Source organism: Ictalurus punctatus, chromosome 13 (assembly GCF_001660625.3).
Source record: "Ictalurus punctatus breed USDA103 chromosome 13, Coco_2.0, whole genome shotgun sequence".
Classification (NCBI taxonomy): Eukaryota; Metazoa; Chordata; class Actinopteri; order Siluriformes; family Ictaluridae; genus Ictalurus; species Ictalurus punctatus.
The window spans coordinates 14,670,204-14,692,584 of NC_030428.2; the positions used below are offsets into that span (position 1 = coordinate 14,670,204).

The following is a 22,381-nucleotide window of genomic DNA, read 5'->3' on the forward strand; positions in this document are numbered from 1 at the left end:
TGTCAATGCACATCCTCAAGGCTTTCTCAAATGACCTTCCACTTAGCAATAACACAAGTGTCCCAACAATTAGCCAAGTCATAATTAAAATCTTAAGTTATAGCAATATGTTCAACTTTATTCTTACCATTGAGCAGTGAACTATTAAATCCAAATGTGGACTATTAAGTGGATCCAAATGTCAAGAAAATGCTGTGTGGACTAATGAAGGATTAGATCTGTTTCTAACCTTCTTAAGTGTAAGTGCTGTTCTGTTATGCAAATATTCTATGATGAAATTAGGTCATAATTAATTCCATAATTTCATGTAATCTATTTGAGTTACAATTTAAAATGTAAATGTGATGTAATTTGATTTATAGTAAATTCACTTGTTGTACTTTAAAAATGTAAGGCACAAGAATACGTCACTTTGTTTAATGGAAACAATGAAATACTGAGTAGTCCTGATGCACTGATAATGAGCAGATGTCTCACGAGGTTCTGCTATATTACACATTTAAGTTTAAATTCATTGCTGTCTAAAGTGAAATGGACAGTGAAGGGGATTTTTGTACAACTTCTAAAGACTCAAAGATCTCATTTCATAACAAGCAGCCAATGAATTCTCACGGCATAAACAAGACAAGTCTAAGAAATAAATGCCCGTTTTAAGGAACCGACCTGTGTCTGTGTTGGTTTGAAGATTGTGACATTAAGTCTCTTGTTAAGCTTTAAAGCTGGATCTATTTTCCATTATTACCTTTATATACCAATATGATAAAAGCTCATTTGAAAAGTAAAGACATCTCTAACATCTCCAGTCCTTACCTTAACATTTCATTAGCTACTGTCTGTAGCTCTTTTTTGAGAGTTGGCATACTGTAGTACTGGACCTAAGGCAATGGAAGTCAAGCTAAATGTTACATTAAATGAATGAGATTGGAGCTTTTGTTGGAAAATGCTCATCAGTGTTGTTGAACTCAAACATTAATGATATATACATCACATACCTTGCATAAGATTTACATGTAAAGCAGATAAGCCACTGTTCAAGTTCAATCATCATAAAATAGACAGTATGAGCTATAGAGTATGTGCATATCTCACTGGTCTCCAAAAACAACAACAACAACAAAAACAGTTATGTCAGATATGAAGGAAAGAGAAAAATCAGAAAAAAAGGAATGAGCTCTGTCACATTCTGATGACCATAACGATCTTTTCATTCACACAGATCTGGAATTGGAATTTGCACAGATGAAAGTCTTGCAAGCATGTGTCAATAATTAAATTATGGCAAAAAATTTTTGGTTAAGGCGTTGGGCTACTATCGGAAGGTCGTGAGTTCAATTCCCAGCACCAATAAGCTGTTACTGCTGGGCCCTTGAGCAATGCCCTTAACCCTCAACTGCTCAGATGTATACATGAGATCAATGTAAGTCACTCTGGATAAGGGCGTCTGCCAAATGCTGTAAAAGTAAAATTATTTAATCTTTTCTTTGTCATCAGTGTTGCCAACTTAGAGACTTTGTTGCTATATTTGGCAACTTTTTAGACTTCTTTAGCAACTTTAATTTAAAGAAGAGCCTAGTGACAAATCTAGTAACTTTTTAAGCAGATGTTAGTGTCTTGAACTCAAAATGACTGTCCAGATCACATCACAGCTGCTGTTGTATGAGAGATCAGGTTCCCTCCACTCACCATCAGTGTGTAAAGCCTGACTGTCTTGTGCTCATGACCAATCACTGATTACCATTGTTTCCCAACAACCAATAACTGATCACCATGGTTTGTCCCACCCTTGCACTTCTTTGTTCTTCGTTTTTAAACTCTCTTCTTAAAGATATTTACAAGTAATAAAAGCAACCATTTCCTTCATGAATACTCACCGTCACTGCTTCTTTTTGTTGGTGTTCTTAATAGAAAATGTAGTATTTTGTAAATGCATAAAAGATTAGTTGGTGCATAGTGTCATCACCAAAGATGACTTCTTTCTAAGAACTACATTGTTCAAGAAATAAATAGAAATGTTTTATTTTCTATTATTTTATTCTGATAAAACTCGATTCTACTCAATTTTATTACATTCTAAGGGAAACGCTTCCTTCTTCATATACCCTAAATTGTAATTTGATATGCCAATGATCATGATGAATAAATGAATATGCAAATTAGTATATGATGCCTTCTAGAGATGTGTTTAAGCATGCTTTAGCTACTGTCATCTGAAAAGAGTTAACAGCACTGTTTGTTAATCATTCCTGTGTGGTAAAAGGAAACAGCATTTACTACCACAGTCTCTATTCTTCTATTGACATAACATCTTTGAACTTTGAATAACTTGCCAGTGCATTGAGATTCTTCCGGTTTGCTTTCCTGCAAACACATATTTTAACAGTAAAATGTACTATGCATACATTTCTATTTACCAGCTTGATACTCTAGATGATTATCCAGTTATGAGGTATTTTGTGTCCTTTTCTTCTTAATACTTATATTCTATTATTCTATTCTATTCTGTTATTCTATTCAGTGAAAATTAGTTAAACCTCTTAATAAACCAAAATAATTAAAACACATGAACATGTCTTCCCTTTCAGTGTATTTTTTAAAAATGTCCTTTAAAAAAAAAAAAAAAAAAAAAAAAATATATATATATATATATATATATATATATATATATATATATATATATATATATATATATATATATATATATATATATATATTTATTTATTTACAAATGTAAACACTCAACACCTTAGCATTTCTCACACATACCCATAAGGTTAATACCTGGAAGTGTTAGAGAAAGTGTTACCACAAAGTGTTAGCACTAAACCTTCTTTGTCATAGAATAGCTTTTAAAGGCCTCGCTCCAAAATGCCAAGATGATGTGATTACTGGACATTTGTTCAACCTTTCTTTCACTGTTAGTGCACTTAGTATAATTAATTATGTCAAGCCCTCTCCCTGACAACTTGCCTCACTCAACAGAGAAAGAGCAGCAACCCCCTCCTTTGCTCTGTCTTATTTGATCCTTTTCTCTCTCACTCCTATCCAGTCCATTCAAATCCAATTCAAGGAGCACTCCATCTACCATCATGGGTGCCACGAAACAAGAACAGCAGCAGCAGCAACAACAGCAAAACAGACACATAAATAACATTGCCAGTGTATAACAAAGAACAGTTTAACAATTTAGCATCTAATGGGTTGTGACAGTACAGTTCAATAAGGCAAAGTAACTCGGTAAACCTTGGATTTATGTGCTCTCTCTCTCTCTCTCTCTCTCTCTCTCTCTCTCTCTCTCTCTCTCTCTCTTTTTCAGAGGTGTTTCCTAGCCTGACATTATGAACATGATCAGATTTCTGGATGAACATTCCATAGAGTATAGAGCTCTTGACATGGATATCTTATTTATCTAAACAGGTTTAAACATGTATCTATGTTTTAAACATCCATGTGTTAATCACACAGGTCTGTTCTGTGGTGTCAACTGTGTAGGTAATCCACTTATACAAACTTATACAGAATGAATCGTCCACAGATGTTCTACCCCCCACACAAGCTCAGAAGCCCAGAGGAAGGACAAAACTTGCAGGCATCCCAAACTTCTGCCATTCCCATAAACAGTGGACTGCAAAACTGCAGCTGTCTCACATGATGTTCATTGCAATTTGTCAGTTGAATTGCCGCATGTTGTATTATGGTGAAATATGCTATGATGTATTGCTTTGGATTGTTGAGATTTCGCTATATTATGCATCTTGTTGTAGGGTTTGTCTCTGTCAAGGAAGAATGTAATCGGCTGTGTTAGAAAGATATTTGCATTCATAATCAGCTACTCTGATTAACATTCATTTACAATTATGCATAACTAATCTTATTAATATTCATTGTTTGTAATGAGCAATTCTAAAAGAGTATTCTACACTTTATAACCATGCAAATTTTACAGACAAGAGGTTGCCTTCTTTCATGAGTTTATGCATGGCTCATAGGATACAGACATGTCTAGTTCATCCTCTAAGGAAAGATGAGATAAGAGGAGACGGCACCTGGGATTAACACAGCCTGTCGTGATCTGACAGCCAAGTGATAATTTATGTACAGGCCACTCCTGCAGGAGTGGACAAAGAGTTTAAAAAGTGAATGTCCTCATAATGAATATGATTTATTTTATTTAATCCCCCTGCCTTGGCCTCCTGGATCTTACCTGGACATTTTACACCTATTTCTCAATCATTTGGCTTCACTGCCATTGAGAAATTCTTCCTTGTGATATTTATTGTGACAGAGAAGCATTTATTCATTCATTAAGCACTACTTTCTCCCTTTCTTTCCTCTCCCACTGTCTGTCACTCTTTCCACATCCATCACTGTTCTCCTCTTCCCTCAACACATTCACACTTTTCAAGGAAATGTAATAACATTAAATAGAGGCAAGGTAATTGTATTTTAAAATGCATGACATTCATTTAAACCCAAGCAGTTTTGAATTTAACAGTTTGTACCCTATTACGAACCAAGGCAGGCACAAACTAAAATAGTAACGTGAACTAATATGCCGAAGAGTGCTTTTAAATTGCTCTCCATCCTCCTTTCATAAAAGTGGCAAAGGTAAGTAAAACTCTTCCTCATCAACTCAAGGTAAAATTGGAATCAGTCTCTTAATGTTGCATTTAAATTGATGAGTCCTCAATATAACAATATGCAACTCCAGTGCTATAATGCATTGTTAGAGATTGTTACCATGACAGTAACGTGAAATCAAATAACATGATTAACACTTAATATCACATTAGCTTTAAATAAGAAAGATAATTAAAAAAAAACAAGCACATGATTGTGAGTGACAGCTAAAGTACTGTAAATGTGTGCCTTTGGAAGGGTTCAAGTGCATTAACTTGTAGAGGTTCATACTTAAGGGCCTAAGATGGCACTGGCTAGTTTGAGTTGCCTCGAGAAGTGTAATTATTTGATGAGAAGCATTATTATAGTCTGTCAGTATAAATGGGACTGAGAATACAAACTAATGCCTCACATAGATTAAATGAATGAGTGTCTCCCTGCATACCTGCATGGTTAAAAACAAAGCTTGCTTTCTTTGAGGATACTCATCAAGCTTCATTTCCTAAATTATGATCTATAATTTTGTCAAGGAATTCTCTTGGGTGATGAAGCCATATGTCTTTCAGGCAGAAAAACACCACACTGGACTGGATTTTTTTTTTTCTTTACTAGCTGAGTGCCTCTAAAGTAATGTAGCATAAAAAAAACTTAAATAGGTACATTGACTTTCTTGTGACCTGTAACCTCACCACTTTCCTGCCTACCTAGCATTCTTCAGTTTTTTTGTTTTGGACAATCTACGAATAACAAAATACTGTAGAAAAATAGTTAACTATTAGCTATGTATAGAATCCTGTACTGTGCAGCTCAGTGTGTCTGAAAAAGCCTAGTGCCTAGTAAAAAAAAAAAAAAAAGCCTAGTAAAAATACAAAACATTATCTTATCAACAACTACATGTTATTTGATCAATTTATGTGCAAACAATAAAACATAAAATTGTGTAAGCTGATGGTAGAAATGCTACTGTGTGCATTAATATAAGCCTTGCAGCCAGAACTAATGTTGAATTCTCAATTATGATTGCTCAGGAAATGTTGATTAACTAACTATATATAATCAACACCTGCCAGTCATAACTGAGAATTCAACGGTGCTGTCATTATAATACACATTGTGTAAGTTATCGTACAATTTATGTATTAGCAGTTGTGTTGTGTTGAAGCAGGTATTATCGCAACTCCAGAGTCCCCATTTTGATCCTGAGCTCGGGTGTGGAGTTTTGCATGTTCTCCCTATGTTTGTGTGTGTTTTCTTTGGGTTCTCTAGTTTCCTCCCACCTCCCAAAAACATGCCACTGGGTGCCTATGCTAAACTGCCCCTAGGTGTGAATGAGTGTATGAACATTTGTGTGCGTGGAGAGTTAGAAACATTTGATAACTACTACCATATTTGAATTTATTGTATATTCAGTCCAGATGAGCTGGATAAAGTAATTGCTTTATGTATTATAATGTCTTCTATTCCAAAGAGTAACGCAAGAGCATTTCAGTGCAGTCAAAGAAACCTGCAATTATTCTTTCAGAATATAGTCACTCATCTCTGAAAGAGCTGGCAGTATTCAACTCCTCAGGTTATAGCCCACAGTTCCTCCAGTGAGGAAATGCTGACTATAATTACAGACTCAAATACAGGAGTAGAAATCCTTGATTTTCAAATACCCATCACATGTGCACACGAAAAGTCGGTCACGGAACAGCTAACAAATCAACCTACACTGTCTTTCCCTACCTACACCGGTGTACTCCCAGGACCAATAAAGCTTCTCTGCTTGCTATTTTACAGTTGCAATTATTCAACAAATTCAAATAAAATAATAAAAAAAAAAACCCATTGCAAATCAGGTTTGTTGTCCTAATTTACAGACTTTCAGCTGTTTGTAATGCACAAATCAAACAAAAGCAATTGAAATAGTTCAACACAACGAATGCTTCAAGTGCTTTCCCCAAATTCAACTGAGAATGCAACTTATAATGATTTCTCCAGTTTCAAAATTATTCAACCCCTTCATGGCAAGCATTTTTAATACTTTGTAGATCACCCTTTTGCTGTTATGACCTGCTGCAAACTAGATGCATAGCTTCTGGCAGCATTCCTGAGGAATCTTAACCCATTGCTCATGAGCAATGACCTCCAGTTCAGTAATATTCTTGGTTTTGCAGGCTGCAACCGCCTTCTTCAAATCCCACTAGAGATTTTCTATGGTGTTCAAGTCAGGCGACTGTGATGGCCCTGTAGAATCTACCAGGACTTTTTCTGCAACCAGTCCTTGGTGGAATTTGAGGTATGCGTGGGATCATTGTCCTGTTGGAATTTCCAATGACGTCCAAGCTTCAGCTTCCTCATAGATGGCATATTTTCTCCTAGGATTTCCTGATAGACCAATGAACCCATCTTGCCATTCACATGCTGCAGGGTGCCAGTGCCAGAGGATGCAAAGCAGCCCCAGAGCATTACCAAACCACCGCCATGCTTGACTGTGGACAGAGTGTTCTTTCTCCATTCTTCTTCCTCCAGATATACTGCTGATCCACTGTGCCGAAAAGTTTGTTTCATCGCTTCACAGAACAGAATCCCAAAACTTCTGTGGCTTGTTTATATGATTTTGAGCCAACTTTTGGGCCAGTAGTGGTGTACGTCTTAGTTCTGGCATGGAAACCTTCTGGATTTAGTATGTGCCTTACTGTGCTCACTGAAACCTCAGTGCATGTTGCCACCAAGTCTTGCTGAAGGTCTTTTGCAGTCATTTGAGGGTTTTTCACAACCTGCCTTCTTAGGAATCTGATTGCAGCTGGTGATAGCTTCCTTTTACTGCCCCATCCAGGTATGTCATTGATTTTCTGCCCCTAGCCAGTGCAGGCATTTCATGTGTTTCATCTCAAGCACACCTGGTGCAACTAACGAAGCCCTTGATTACTTATATCAGGTGTGCTTGAGACAACACCTGTTTTGCATATTTGTGCTGTTGTAAGGGATTCTATTCAGGGGGTTGAATAATATTGAAACTGGTGAAGTCATTATAAGTTGTCTTTTCAGTTGAATGTGGAGAAACCACTTAAAGCATTCGTTGTGTTGAACTATTTCAATTGCTTTTGTTTGAGTTGTTCATTGCAAACAGCTGAAAGTCTGTAAATTTTCCCATTGTACACCTGGGTGACTAGGAACTGGAAATTGTTCAACCATGACCTCCTGTTTCACAGGGGTATAAATGTTACATAACACATAGGCCAAATTCCCTTAGTCATTTCTAACAATTGGTAAGACCAAGGAATATAGCTGTGATCTGAAGCAAAAGGTTGTTGAGCTTTAGCACAAGCATTGAAAATACCAATTTCCGTTTACTGACCACAAAATGAAGGCCCTGCCATGCCCATCCCAGTCCCCTAACTTGAAACCCATACAAAACCTGTCGGGTGAACTGAAGAGGAGAGTCCACAAGTGTGGACCTCGAAATCTGAAGGATCTGGAGAGATTCTGTATGGAGGAATGGTAGACCCCTTGCCATGTATTCTCCAACCTCATCAGGCATTATAGGAGAAGACTCAGAACTGTTAACTTGACAAATGGAGATAGAACAAAGTATTGACTAAAAGGGTGCCAATAATTGTTTCACACACACATTTAACAAAGAATTTTTAAAATAAACCTGTGTTTTGTTTGCAATTGTTTGATAACCATGAGAGCAGAGAATTTTGGGGGATTTTTTAAACAAAAAAACAAAAGGTTAAACAATGAAGACAATTTTTCACAGCCATCTTTGCTCATATTTACCAAGGGTATTTGCCAATATTAGTGGAGAGCACTGTATTTCCTGGTATTTAAATCTAGATATGTTAAACAACATAAAACATACAACCTTTTGTATTAGACCACCCAATTTTTAGATGAGCAAAAGTATAGGAACAGATTTATCTTGAGTAAATCAAAGTAAATAACACTTAATATTTGGTTGCATTTCCCTTGTTTGCAATAACTGCATGAAGCCTGTGACTCATTGACATCACCAAACTGATGGTTTCTTCTTTTGTGATGCTTTTCCAGGCTTTTACTGCAGCTTCTATCAGTTGTTGTTTGTTTTGGGGGGTTTCTCCCTTCAGTCTCTTCTTCAGGAGGTGAAATGCATGCATAGATGGGTTAAGGTCTGGTGATTGATTTGGCCAGTCTAAAACCTTCCACTTTTTCCTTCGAAAAAGTCCTTTACTGAGTTGGCAGTGTGTTTTGGATCAGTGTCTTGCTGCATGATAAAGTTCCTCCTGATTAATTTGGATGCAGTTCTCTGTAAATTGACACTACCAGCAACATATGAGCTTGCATGTTTTGGATTGAACACATAGTTTCTTTCTCCACACTTTTGCCTTTCCATCACTTTAGTAGAGGTTAATCTTAGTTCCAGAACTTTTGTGGTTCATCTCTGTATTTCTTTGCAAATTCCAATCTGGTGTTCAGATTCTTGCTGGTGATGAGTGGTTTGCATCTTGTGGTATGGCCGCTATAATTCTGCTCGCAAACTCCTTCAAACAGTAGATTGTGATACCTTTACCCCTACCTTGTAGAGGCTGTTGGTGATGTCACTGACTGTTGTTTTTGGGGTTTTCTTCACAGCTCTCACAACGTTTCTGTCATCAGCTGTTAGTGCTTTCCTTGGCCAACCCATTTGGGGTTGCTCAGTACACCAGTGGTTTGTTTCTTTTTCAGGACATTCCAAATTGTTGTATTGGCTATGTCCTATGTTTGTGCAATGCCTCTGATTGTTTTTGTCTCTTTTCCCAGCTTCAAAATGGATTGCTTTTCTCCGATAGACAGCCCTGATCTTCATATTGGCTTATCCATTTCAACAACAAATGCAGTCTTCACAGGTGAAACTGAAGGTTAAAACCAAGAGTAGATGTTCAGAGCTATTAATTCTTTAAGCAAACAACTTATGAGGATACACCTGGGTAACAAAAACAGCTATATGAAAAAATAAGTACACCCCATGGAAATTGTTGGCTTTTTTGACAAATTTGGACAAGCAAACATTTGATGATCTTTGAAACAGTGCCTATAAATTAAGTTTATTCAACAGAATTATCAATAGATGTGATATTCCTCTGTGGAAAAAGTAAGTACACCGTTAGCCTTAGAAGCTAGTATTGCCCCCTTTAGCAGAAATAACTTTTTGTAGGCATTTTGCATAATTGTCCACCAGGCTTGCTGGAATTTTTTCACCACTCTTCCAAGCAACATTCATTCAGTTGCAATATGTTTGAGGATTTTCTTGCATGGACTGCCAGTTTCAAACCCCTCCACAAGATTTCAATGGGATTCAAATACACGATTTGACAAGGCCATTCCATAACCCTCCATTTCTTCTTTGTGAGCCATTCCTTGGTGGTGAAAGGGTGTTTAGGATATTATTCTGTTGAAAGGTACACTTTCAGCTCAACTTCACCTTTTGGACAGATGACCTTACATTATCTTCACACACTCTGATACGATGAAGAATTTTGATTCGTCTGTTCAGAGCACTTTATTCCAAAAGGCCTGGTATTTGCCTATATGCTCATTGGCAAACTATAGTCTTTTTCAGGGCATGCCTCCCATGCAGGGCAAATTTGTGCAATCTCTTTCTGATTGTAGAAGCATGCACTTTGACACCAACAGTTGTAAGACTTACTAACAGATACTGTTATGAAATTTTGGGGTTCTTGGAGACTTCTTTTTGCATCATGAGACTGCTCTTGGGCTGAAGTTGCTGGGATGGCCAGTCCTGGACAAATTGGCAGTCATTTGAAATCTGTGCCACTTGTAGATTATTTTACTTACAGTGGAACGATGTATTTCAAATAATCTGGAGATCTTTTTAAATCCCTTGCCAAAGGACTCACAGAACACTTTAAATCTTGGCGTGATGACACCACACACCTCAATAACAAAGGGAACACCAGACACTAGATGTGAGAGGTTTAAATAAGACAGGTTCTACCTGCACTCCCTAAGCAGGTTCCAATCACTGGCACCCAATCTTGAACACCTGATTCTGTGTACTTACAGGTGTACTTACTTGTTCCATGTGACTGATCTGTTATTTGTTTATTTAAATTGTGAAAATTGCTACAAAAGGTAAATCTTACGTCTCATTTGATAGTGTATCACATTTATTAGTAAGCACTGTTTCAAAGAGGAAGCCATATATATATATATATATATATATATATATATATATATATATATATATATATATATATATATACATATATACATATATATATATATATATAGTGTGTGTGTGTGTGTGTGTGTGTGTGTGTGTGTGTGTGTGTGTGTGTGTGTACATTTCTTTTTCTATACAGTTATCTAATCAGCCAATCATGTGGCAGCAGCACAATGCATAAAATGATTAAGGTACAGGTCAAGAGCTTCAGTTAATGTCTACATCAAACATCAGTATGTGGGGAAAATGTGATCTCCGTGACTTTAACTGTGACATCATTGTTTGTGACAGATGGGCTGGTTTGAGTATTTTAAAAAATTGCTGATCTCCTGGGATTTTCACACACAACATTCTTGAGTTTACACACACACACACATACAAAAAAAAAAAAAACCACTGCGTGAGCGACAGATCTGTGGCTTGGAAATGCCTTGTTGATAACAGAGGTCAGAGGAAAATGGTCAGATTGGTTAGAGCTGCCAAGAAGAATATAGTAGCTACTATGATTACTGTATACAACCATGGTGAGCAGAGAACCATCTCAGTATGCACACAATGTCGAACTATCCTATCGAACAAGGCTATCATGGGAACAAGGTAAAACAAATTGGGTAGGTGATTATATACACCTGGTAAATTTTTTTCTAGTCTTCAATTGTCTAGTTTGTTTTAGCCTGTGCCCATTATAGCCTCAGATTCCTGTTCTTGGCTAACAGTATTAGAACCTGATGCGGTCTTATGCTGTTGTCATTTACCTCACGGTTTGATGTGTTGTGCATTCTGAGATGTGTTGTGCATTCTCTTCTGCTCACCACAGTTGTAAAGAGTGCTTATTTGAGTTACTATAGATTTCCTGAGGTTTCTCCTCTGAGCTCTCTCATCAGCAAGGTGTTTCAGCTGGCAGATCAACTGCACACAGATGTTTTATTTATTTATTTTTTTCCGTACCATTCTTTGTAAACATTAGATACTGTTGTAAGAATGCCAGGAGATCAGCAATTTCCGAAGTACTCAAACCAGCCCATCTGGCACCAACAACCATCTCACACTTAAACTCACATTTTCCCCCCATTCTGATGTGTGATGTGAACATTAACTGAAGCGCTTGACTTGTATCTGCATCATTTTATGCATTGTGCTGCTGCCACATGACTGGCCAATTGGATAATTTCATAAGTCAAGTCAAGTCAAGTGAATGAACACTGGTACAGGTGTTCAACTGGAAGGTGGGTGTACAACCTTTACTTTTCACTTTTCCATGTGGTTTGAATATAAATGTGTGTAGGCAGTGTATGTTCACAACCACCCTACAATGATAAAAATTCATCCACTCCTTATGTTCCCCATAAATCATAAACAGTATCTCAAAATGAGTCATTTTCTTTTTCTCTCCAACGTGATGTCACATTGAAACAGGCCCTGCCCACAACTAGTGTCTGACTCTGCCCTATTAGCATAGATCCTCCCCTGAGTGAGCTGCACACAGTCTGACATGTTTTCTTCGCTGGAGCAGCAGCAGCTACAGTGATAAGAAGAATTTCTCAGCTTCATAAGCGTTGTAAATGTTTTGTTGTTGGCTGTAAAAATGAACATAAGAGTCTTCATGCACTCCCAGCATCAGAGCCACTGAACACACAATGGAGAAGTTATATTTTTGAAGGAAATGTGCCCCAGAAAATAGCTAACTTCGTGTCTGTTTGTGCAAATCATTTTACACCAGACTGCATCGTGAATGAGGGTCAATACAAAGCAGGATTTGCTTAAAAAAATTATTCCCAAGCATGGATCAGTAACAACTGTTCCTGATGCAGCCTTATATCCAGAAGATGCACTTTATATCGCAATTTATATTTTGTGAATGTTTGCAAGTCGCCTTTCTGAATGTGTTTGTTAGCAGATTCTATGGCTAATACGGCTAAAGTTACCATTGTCTCTGATTGTATTCACAGACACCAGAACTATGTCGTCATTTTTGTTTTCAACCCGAAAACGCTTACGGTCTGTATAATTCATAACCGCACGTTTATTATGCACAATACAGTAAGGTGATTGTCTTTTTGAAAACTGTGTACATTTTGTGTGAATCATTTTACACTAGACTGCTTTGTGAATGAGCTTGTTAGCAGATTCCACGGCTACTGCGACTAAACTTACCATTGTCTCTGATTGTATTCATGGAGTAACCATTCAGAAACATCCTGGTTCATTCTCACGTTTGTTTCTTCTGTCGGAGTCTCTCATTCATCAGTGCCCGACTCTAGTTCATACATATAGGGCTGAACACCAGTATTTACGGTGTCAGTCATACTTTGTCATGATTTGTTGCCATAGTGTCTGAAGCACAAGCTATAAAGGCACACCCCACTTCCAGTAAGGGGGCAGGGAGCAGCAGCTTATTTGCATTTAAAGTGACACACGAAAACAGTGTGTTTTTGCTTCTACCCAAAAAGGGCTATTTACAGCATGGTATAATAAATGATCCATGGGGTATTCTGAGCTGAAACCTCACAGACACATTTTGGGGACACCTGAGACTTATATTACATATTGTAAAAAGGTTCATAATAGGTCTCTTTTAATACACACTTGTGTCAAACAACATTAAACAACTAAAATGACTTGTATATATAGAAGTGTAAGTCTGTGATTCAGAGCCTTCACAATTTCCAGTAAGAACCCACAATACTTATGTAATGGAGGGTGGAGACGGATGCAAGTGCAGTACAAAGATTTTATTGAAGAGAGTTAGGCAGAAAATCTAAAGCGTATGGCAAAACGTGGTCAATAAATAGGCACAGGCCAGGCGATCTGCAAACAACATACACTAGGCTTAGATAAGAGTTGAGAAACACGAGGACAAAACAGGATCAAAAATCTGAAACGAGGAACAAATATCAAAGGCTTGGTATGGGTCTGGCAGAAAACATAGAAACACACGTTAAAAGTAAACACAGTCAGTAAAAGCCAGAAGTGCACGCTGTCGGCTTCAGACAATTCATTCGCATGGAATGCTCCAGCCCTCAGTGCGAGGGGAAAACCGTGACAGAGTCTTCCCCCAAAGGTGCTTCGGGAGAACACTCTCCCCTGGAGGTCCTGGCCCTCTAGGCAAAATGTCCAGCCTGAACTTGTAGTCCTGAGGTAGGACTTAGTACTGGGCTACTTCCAGAGGTGCCGGGAATCAGACATAAGGCATACAGGCAGAAAGCAGGCAGTGAGATGGTGATAGGCTCACCAGGGTCAGATGACTGGGGTGGGACATGATCGTCGTGGTTCTTAAGCAGGAACCAGGCTTGGGAGGCTATGTCATCAGCGTCAGGCATGAGCAGAGCTTGGTGGGCCATCTTGTCGGCCTCTGACTGGAACCTGGCTTGGTGGGCCATCTTGTCGGCCTCTGACTGGAACCTTTCTTGATGGGCTGTGTCGTCGGCCTCTGACTGGAACCTGGCTTGGTGGACCATTTCATCCACCTCCGGCTGGAGCTCTGGAGATGAGGTCACCACGTCGACCTCCGGCTGGAACTCTGCAGGGGAGACCGCCCGGTGGGTCTCACACACAGTCCCACAAACTGAGTTACATCACTACTTCCACTGGATCCCATGGCAAATAGAAACTCCGCCCACTGGCACTCTGGGCCGAAGAGCCAGGACAGCATGATTCCCTGCAACTGCTTCTCATCATACTTGGGTCCTCCAGGCTCCCAAAATATACCTGCCAGTCAATGAGGTAATATTTGGGACAACAGGTCCGGGAGCTCAATGACAGCCCACTGGGGAAACTGGACTGAGTTAAACGCTGGCAAGGTTTTCTTAGTGTGACGTATCCTCCACTTTCCTGCTGCATCTATGTTGGGGACGAAGTATTCTGACATGTAATGGAGGGTTGAGACAGATGCAAGTGCAGTAAAAGCTTTTATTGAAGAGAGGCAGGCAGACAAATCCAAAACATATGGCAAAACTTGGTCAATAAACAGGCAAAGGGTTGGGCGATCAGCAAACAACATAAACTAGGCTTAAAAAAGACTCAAGAAACATGAGGATGAAACAGGATCAAAACCATGAAAACAAGGAACAAAGATCAAAGGCTTGGTAAGGGTGAGGCGGAAAACACAGAAATAAACATCAAAAGTAAACACAAATGTGAAAATGTGAGTCATGAAATTCAGATAGCAAGTCATTGAACTTTGATGGGGGGGGGGGGGGTATAATTGAAAACGCAAATTTAGATATAAATGCTGATTTAAAAACCTATTTTTGTGCTACTCATGGGATGTGACACCATGAGTAATGTGTCAAGCAGAAGTGAATGCAGTTGCAAAGATATGCATTTATTAAAGAATATGCAGGTAGCAAACAATCCAGAAATGTGGGACAAAACCACTGGTCATATATTGTGCAGTGGTCAGGCACTCAGCAAATAGAACAGACTAGGAAAATCAGAATCTCAAAACCAAAAGACAATACCAAAGTCAGAATATCAAACTCTGTGAACAAGGGTTGGCACATTAGGAATAAAAACATTGAACAATGTTTCCTGTTGGAAGCCCTTATATAGAGGTGAGTCATGATTGGTGATTAAGTCCAAGGGTGTGTAATCAGTAGTCAGGTCACTGTGTATGTGACTGTGTAGTTCATGGCAGCCATGTCTGTAGACTGTGAGGTGGGTTGGGAACTGGAGTTCGAGATAGCCATGGTTGTAGTTTGGGGAGCAGTCTGGGAGTTCCTAGCCAATGCCAGTGTAGACCTGACAGAACCCCCCAGCCTAGAGCTCACTCTGGGAGCAGATTGTCTATTAGGCCTACTTTGAGCTTGAGGAGCTAGACATCTGGGTGATGGGTATGCAATTTATAGGGGCCTAAGTAATGGTTCATGAGTTTTCTCCGTCTTGGCTGACATGGAGGTCTCAGTTTGACAACCACACACAATCACCTGGTTCATAGCTTGGGGTGTCTTCTCTGTGTCGATCAGCAAACTCCTTATATGTTTGTGTTGCTTGTTTGATTGTCTGGTGAGTGTTCAAACCATTCATACACAGCTGGTGAGTCCATTCTGGTTGCATTACAGGGTAAGAAGGGTGGTTGGTAACCAAGTACACACTGGAATAGGGTCAGCTGTGTGGCAGACTGTCGCAGACAGTTCTGGGTGTTCTCAGCCCTAGGAAGAAACCAAGACCAGTCCTCTTGGTTAGTGGCACAATTATCTTCTTATGAAGTTATCTTAATTTTGCTTGGCAAGACTTGAGATGCTTAGTAGTCTTGATATACTCAAGACTTTTGTGGTTGGTACAAATGATTAAAAGGATGTTCTGCCTCCTCCAGCCAATGGTGAAATTTCTCCAATGGCAGTTTAACAGCAAGTAGTTCCTGATTACCATTCTCATAGTTCCTTTCAGCTGACCCAATTTTCTGAGAAAAGAAGGCAAAAAGAAGACATTTGGTTTGTCTCCAAATCACTGAGACAGCACAGCCCCAACTCCTGTTTCTGAGGCACTGACCTCTCTGGTGCACTGTCTGTAGGGCTCTGGGAGTTTAAGGATGGTGCAATGGGGTAATGCAGGGCTGTACAGTAACAATTTTTTCAGGAGCACTTGTTCTCCTAATTACCAAAATATAGGAGTACGGTCAAAAATTTTGGAGTACGGTTGAAGTTTTTTTTTTTTTGTTTAGAGATGGTAACGTTAATGTGCCACAATATAACGCACAATTTGGCATGAGGAAATTTGAGCTTGTCAATTATGACAGAATTTAGGAACCTAGTGTGAGCCATAACAAAATAATTTATCTTCTGATAAAGTAAATTGAATATTTTCAGTTAATTTTACAGGCTGTATGCAAAAAACAACAACCATTAACCTGTTCCACCTTGTAAACAAATACAATAAACTTCAATGGTCAGTCTTTGAAGTCTGCTCCTATAAATATGTTTATAGCTACACTATTAGACATTTCCCACTGTCATGGTGCTGGGCTTGAGCCAGTTCTCAGACTGCTCTGCGTATATTGTCTATACATCTGAATAATCTCATATAGGATGTGATTGGGTGAGTTCATATCAATAATGGGTATTCATTATACAGTATCTCACAAAAGTGAGTACTTTTATATCTTTTCATGTGACAACACTGAAGAAATGACACTTTGCTGCAATGTAAAGTAGTGAGTGTACAGCTTGTATAACAGTGTAAATTTGCTGTCCCCTCAAAATAACTCAACACACAGCCATTAATGTATAAACCACTGGCAACAAAAGTGAGTACACCCCTAAGTGAAAATGTCCAAATTGGGCCCAATTAGCCATTTTCCCTCCCCGGTGTCATGTGACTTGTTAGTGTTACAAGGTCTCAGGTGTGAATGGGGAGCAGGTGTGTTAAATTTGGTGTCATCGCTCTCACACTCCCTCATACTGGTCACTGGAAGTTCAACATGACACCTCATGGCAAAGAACTCTCTGAGGATCTGAAAAAAAAAGAGTTGTTGCTCTACATAAAGATGGCCTAGGCTATAAGAAGATTGCCAAGACCCTGACACTAAGCTGCAATACGGTGGCCAAGACCATACAGCGGTTTAACAGGACAGGTTCCACTCAGAACAGGCCCGCCATGGTCGACCAAAGAAGTGCACATGCTCAGCATCATATCCAGAGATTGTGTTTGGGAAATAGATGTACGAGTGCTGCCAGCATTGCTGCAGAGGTTGAAGGGGTGGGGGGTCAGCCTGTCAGTGCTCAGACCATACGCCGCACACTGCATCAAATTGGTCTGCATGGCAGTGGTCCCAGAAGGAAGCCTCTTCTAAAGATGATGCACAAGAAAGCCCGCAAACAGTTTGCTGAAAACAAGCAGACTAAGGACATGGATTACTGGAACCATGTCCTGTGGTCTGATGAGACCAAGATAAACTTATTTGGTTCAGATGGTGTCAAGCGCGTGTGGCGGCAACCAGGTGAGGAGTACAAAGACAAGTGTCTCTTGCCTACAGTCAAGCATGGTGGTGGGAGTGTCATGGTCTGGGGCTGCATGAGTGCTGCCGGCACTGGGGAGCTACAGTTCATTGAAGGAACCATGAATGCCAACATGTACTATGACATACTGAAGCAGAGCATGATCAGTATGCAGTATTCCAGCATGATAACGACCCCAAACACACTTCCAAGATGACCACTGCCTTGCTGAAGAAGCTGAGGGTGAAGGTGATGGACTGGCCAAGCATGTCTCCAGACCTAAACCCTATTGAGCATCTGTGGGGCATCCTCAAATGGAAGGTGGAGGAGCACAAGGTCTCTAACATCCACCAGCTCCGTGATGTCGTTATGGAGGAGTGGAAGAGGACTCCAATGGTAACCTGTGAAGCTCTGGTGAACTCTATGCCCAAGAGGGTTAAGGCAGTGCTGGAAAATAATGGTGGCCACACAAAATATTGACACTTTGGGCCCATTTTCACTTAGGGGTGTACTCACTTTTGTTGCCAGTGGTTTAGACATTAATGGCTGTGTGCTGAGTTATTTTGAGGGGACAGCAAATTTACACTGTTATACAAGCTGTACACTCGCTACTTTACATTGTAGCAAAGTGTCATTTCTTCAGTGTTGTCACATGAAAAGATATAATAAAATATTTACAAAAATGTGAGGGGTGTACTCACTTTTGTGAGATACTGTAGATGCTCCAATCAGGATTTTTACAGTCGATACCGATTTATCGGTATGTTGATTGACCGAAACCGATCCAGATACCAATCTTTATTTTTGTTTAAGCTTTAATCAGGAGGTCTATCAAAAACAGTTAAATGTAAGCTCTCTGCTCATGGTCACTGTTAATTGAATTAAAATAATAGCAATGAGAAATACTGTTGGTTAATTGATAAATAAACAATCATAAATGTTTATTTTTAAATATCTTAAACAATAAAGAGTCCTAATTAAAAGTAGACTAATATAAAAATTATCCAAATTCGGAAAAAGAAGACTAATAGCCTTCTAAAGAAATAGCCTACTAAGCTTAATGTCAAATTGATATTAAATGCAACCCATAGTAATTAAAAATTATTTCACTTCTCATTTTATTCATATTTTATGAATTCATTATAATATCCTTTTTTTAATATTACATGATTTATTTATAACTAAGCACATGTTTGATCTTTACATTTTATTAGTTTTTTTTTTATTTTTTTTTATCAGTTGTTCCTTTTAGATTGTTTCCCCAGTACAGTGTTGCCATGTCTGCTGATAATATTACGTTTTTTGGGGGATTAAATCAAAATATTAAAACTGGAGTTGACTTTTCTAGTGATATCTGGCCACCGTGAGCTTAAATGAAGTGAATGCGCTGTCTATTTGAGTTAGTGAAGAGTGTGAAGGGAGAGGGGCAGTGTACTGTATGTTTACAGACTGAACAGTTGTTGCTCTTGATTATAATTGGTGAGGAATTATTTAATAAAAAAGTTTGAATAAAACCCCACCTTGTAGCGTTAGCATTATTATTAATTTACTGGCACCCGACGCCGCTGTGTCTACACGAGAATGTCACAGTCGCAGGTTCAGGTCATTTTGCTTGATCAATAAAAGATGGCGGGTTGTGAGATCGGCAAGTTGAGACCCAGATGATGTACAGTGTTACTCGTCATCATAATGGCTTCTTTGCAGTATTTGCACACTTGTCTGGTTGACTGAGGTGATGAAAAGCAGTGCAAAAGTAACTGTTGCACGGTGTAGATGCATTTTGGACTTGTAGTTTTTATTCCAATTGTATTAAACAACTCTGAACAGGTAACTCGCACCAGTGCAACTATATATTTTTTTCACAGTCGCACAAAGTACTTTTGAGTCGCAAATATGAGTGAAATGGTCGCACTGTAGAGCCCTGTAATGCCCCCTTGCCAGTTTAATTTCTTGGTCCCCTTTTTAAGAAGGGAAATGTGAGGTGCAGTGATGAGGTTGAAGTTGCAGATAGAAATTTGCATTGATAGAAGTTGCTTTGATAGAAATTTGCAAAGCTGAGAAATCTCTATTGGTCCTTCTCTGTGACAGGTATGGGTCATTCTCTGATGACAGTTACCTTGATTGTCTCCATAAGTACCCCCTCAGTGCTGATAACAACCCAGGAATGAACTTTTAGACTGGTGGAACTGATTTCTCTCCTTTAATGTATAGCTGGTTCTGTAGCAGCCTTTTAAGCATTTGTTTGACATAGTGTATGTGAATCTTTAAAGAGGGGGACTAGATTAATATATCATCTATGTAGATGATCACAAACTTGCCTAGCATGTGTTGAAAGACATCACTAATGAGACATTCAAGGCATTGACCCAGTGCTTGGTGCTGCTGCAGTAAAAGCAAAGTCCTTCACTTTGGCATCATTTGCATTCAAAGGTACTAAGCTTAGTTCAACTGAAATGCATGGGCACTATGATGCTTGGGCTGGGGGAGGGCTTTTCTTCACCGAGTGATCTGTCTCTGATTTGTCGCTGTGCGAGGCAGATGGATAGGTCAATGAGCGAATCTAGTGTGGCCTGGTTACCAATGCAGGCAAGCTCCTTTAAGTTGTCCAGATGTATGCCTTGTTGTTATGCTGTCTTTAATGCTGGCTTGTTCATTCCCTTGCCGGCAACCAGTGTCCTGAGCTCAGAGAAGTTCTGGTTGCCCTACTTGATGTTGAGGAGCTTTTCCCTGATTCCTTTTCCTTCTGGGGAGTGAGCAAACACTCATTGAAAGCATTCAATGAAGCATTCAAAAGATGACACAAGCTCACCTCATTGAGAGGAAACAGCCGTTGCCCAATATAGAATCACAGGAAGTAATTTTGCGTTGCTCAGAAACTCCCTCCTGTTTGGTACAATACAGGGAACATTGTAACAAGAAACCTTTACGCAGCACTGGATCACTGATGTATTTCTGGTGTGCCACGAGTGGGAGAGCTTGATAAGTGGGCCCTGCCTGTGGAGCTGGCTGCGATGGCAGCATGCTGTTGTTGATGTTCTCCCACTAACCGGCCTTGAGAATCGAGTGCCTGCTGCTAACAGCGTTGGGAGGGTTACTTTAAAAAAGTATTCCATTACAGTTACAAATTACTTCATAAAAAATGTAATCAGTAATGTAATCCAAGTATCACAATATGAAAGTAATATAATCTGATCACTTTTGGATTAGTTCAAGGTCAAATATGTAAATAAAGTCAAGAGAAAAGCAGTATGATCTAAAATACTTTTATTTAGAGCTTATTTTAGAGCTTAAAAACATGTTCGATGTTTGGATTTGTTCAAAGAAAATAAATAAATAAATGAATAAACAAAAGATCACTGTCCCTGATGTGGGTAACATTACATCACAAAAGTTAGGGTGACCATATTCTGGTTTCCAAAAAGAGGACACATTTTTTCCTATCTTAATAGCATTCAAAACAGTATTACTATGAATGCAGATTTTAATACACTGAAAGACACTATTAGCATCACAGAAATATATATAAATTCTACATTCTTTTGAATGTCCATGGAATAAAATAAAATATTAGATGCCACGAGTGTGCCTTCTGCCCCTTCCGCCATCATTTACACATTTGAATAGCCATTGTAATATGAAGCAATGTGATAAGATGAAATTAAATGACCTTATAAGGCCATGGGCATTGTTTCGACTGAAGACAGCTGTCATTTGCTGTTATTGTCAAGCAACTGTTTGATGCCATACACAACAACGCTTCGCCTTCGTGCATTCACTGAGTGTAGGCTAATGGTTGAGAGGCAGGAATTTGGCCAATAGTTGAAAGCCTTTTATTATAATCGACAAATTTTGTGTGAGAAGGTGGGACTTACAGAGAGGGGTTAAAGCAATGCAAACATGCACAAACATGATGCAGTATAAGACCATAAGCACATCATAATGAAATTAAAGCTGAATTTCTCAAATTTAGAAATCCTGGCTGGATACTTTTTTAAGGTCTGAAAAAGTGAATATGTCTGGGAAAAAGAGGGGATATGGTCACCCTAACAAAAGCATTTCAGAGAACAATTTGTGTTAATTTCTACCAAATTAACTTTACACAAAATTTATTTGCGCATACACCAAGAGGTTGCTCACGTGAGTCACGACTGGCAAGAGAGAACCAAAACTATAATCAAGCAGCTGTCTATATTGTGTTCTGTCAAAAGATTAATTTAATTGCTTTTAAATGGAAAAAAATAATTAATCCTGATAGTATTTATTTATTTATTTATTTTACAAAATGTACCTGTAAACTGTTTTTTGACGTAACTGTAAAAGATTACAGTTACCATTTTTTTGCATCCTGATTACATAACGCCATTACATGTAATCCATTACTCCCCAAGCCTGCTTGCTACATCCATTGAAGTGGTGAATTCTGACATGTGTTTATTAAACATGCAGGTAGTAAACAATCCAGAAACGTGGGACAAAGCAGTGGTCAAAAACATGCAAAGGTCAGGTGATCAGCAAACAGTACAGACTAGAAAAAACAGAATCTAAAAACCAAAGTCCAATATCAAAGTCACATTTTGAACAAGGCTGGGCATGTCAGAAACAAAAAACACAGAACGATACTTCACGTCTGTGTGGAGTT

The 22,381-nt window shown here is 38.8% G+C and overlaps 1 protein-coding gene across 1 annotated transcript in view; it reads right to left on the reverse strand.

Moving 5' to 3' along the window:
• The window catches only part of nrg3b (neuregulin 3b), a 163,653-nt gene that overhangs the window by 48,504 nt on the left and 92,768 nt on the right, over positions 1-22,381 (reverse strand). The gene's annotated exons all lie outside the window — the stretch shown is intronic.